Source organism: Elephantulus edwardii, unplaced genomic scaffold (genome assembly GCF_000299155.1).
Source record: "Elephantulus edwardii isolate Elephantulus edwardi_28Jun2011 unplaced genomic scaffold, EleEdw1.0 scaffold00066, whole genome shotgun sequence".
NCBI classification, from domain to species: domain Eukaryota; kingdom Metazoa; phylum Chordata; class Mammalia; order Macroscelidea; family Macroscelididae; genus Elephantulus; species Elephantulus edwardii.
The window spans coordinates 868,703-870,786 of record NW_006399816.1 but is presented as its reverse complement, the minus strand read 5'-3'; positions in this window follow the sequence as shown (position 1 = coordinate 870,786).

The following is a 2,084-nucleotide window of genomic DNA, read 5'->3' as shown; positions in this document are numbered from 1 at the left end:
GAGGGTTAAACCAGGCTGCTCCTTGGAGGCAAGGATTCTGGGGCTTCATTTGACATATTTTGGACATGTTGTAAGGAGGAACCAGTCCTTGGAGAGGTTCATCATGCTTGGGAGGGTGGAGGGACGGTGCAAGAGGGGAAGGCCCTCTATGAGGTGGATTTATTCAGTGATTGTGATAATCGGAATGTGTATGTCAGAGTCAGTGTGATTGGCACAGCATAGAGCAGGGTTTAGGGCTATTTTACATAGGGTCGCTATGAGTTGCAAAGGACTCGACGGCACATAACAACAACAACATGCTTTAGGCTTCATTTTCTTTCCCTGAAATACCCTAATTCATCCCTAAAAGGGATGTGTTTACCAAGGTAGCTATATCAATGTCCCACATCCCACATACTCATATGTGATGTGAATTTTCCACTGCTCCATCAGGAATTAGAGTCTGTCTTTGATTCTGAGCAGGCCTACAACATTTTCCAACCAATTAATTAATCAACAGTAACTTAACAACATTGGACCTTAAAATTTCCACAGCTCTTAACTTTTACCCTCTTGCTTCCATTCAATACCAGCTACTGTGTAAGAAATTTTTCTTTACTGAAGCTATTTTTCTGTGAAAAATTCCAAGCAACCTCACTGGAGATAGAGAGAGGCAAGGTGATGACCACATGGGTGGTAGGCAGAAGAATGAAAGCATCTTAGATTTTTCCAACCCAGCCCAACTTCGAGCTGAGCTCCAGCTCATGCCATGTGAAGTAGAATTGCCAGTCAAACCCTGCCCCAGTGTCACTGCTGCAGGAGCAAATAAAATTGTCCTTGTGTGAAACCATTACATTATGGAGTGATTTATTACACAACAGTAGGTAGCAAAGATCATCCCTCTACCTCCATTGCCACGATTCTAAGCCCTTTGCTATGTTTCCACCAATCCTGTGCTATTGAACTCATTTGTAATCCCACCACTGCATGTTCTGTAGAAAAGTCAAAGCCTTTATCTCTTTGTTGAAGAATCTTCTCAATCAACCCCCTTTTCAATTATCCAGTTTCATATTTTACCACTCCTCCTTCACTCCTGCCCCTCTTGGTTTCTTCAACACCCCAACAGCATCCTTGCCTTTAGCACTTTGGAGGGGTCTTGACAGCAGATTTGGCCAGTGTAACATATCTTTTGATTCCTTAACTACTGCTACCATAAGTATTGATTTGGGATCCAAGTAAAATTAAATCACTGACAGATAAAACTTTTTCTTTATCTGTCCTGATTTTGCTTATTAGTTAAATGGTAAGTTGTTGTTTTGTTGTTTTGGTTTTTTTGTGTGTTTTTTTTTTTTGCTAGTGAGATACAATCCCTATTGAAGGCTATGGTCTTTTATCGTCTGCAAGAGTATTTTAAGTCCTCTTCACTTTCTGCAAGCAAGGTTGTATCATAAAAACTTACACAAAGCAATATTTTTTTTTGCATAAAGCAAATTTTTGATGAGTCTTCCTTCAATTCTGATACCATATTCTTATTCATATAGTACATTTTCTCAAATTATTTTCTCAGTATACAGGCTGAGAAGTACAGAGAAAGGATACAACTCTGACACACACCTTTCCTGACTTTAAACCATTCAATATCCCCTTGTTCTGTTCAAATGTTGCTTCATGGTACATGTATAGGCTTCGCATAAACACAGTTAACTGGTTTGGGATTTCCATTCTTTTCAATGTTCCACATTATTTATTATGATCCACATAGTTAAATGTCTTTTGATATTCAACAAAACACAGGAAAACATCTTTCTGCTTTTTCATTTTAATCCAAGATCCATCTGACATCTGTAGTTATAACCCTTGTTTCACAGCCTTTTCTGAAATAAATTTCTGGTGATTTCCAGTTGATGTATTTTTCTAGCCATTCTTAAATAATCTTCAACAAGATTTTACTAGCACGTGATATTGATGGATTTTTTTTAATTTCATCTTTATTCTTTTTTTTAATTTAAGTTGTTTATATTTCATTTCAATGAACATCTACAGAGATTTTGGGATTCCATTCGTTCATTGTTGCACCCTTCTCCCCGCACAAAACCCTCCCCCCC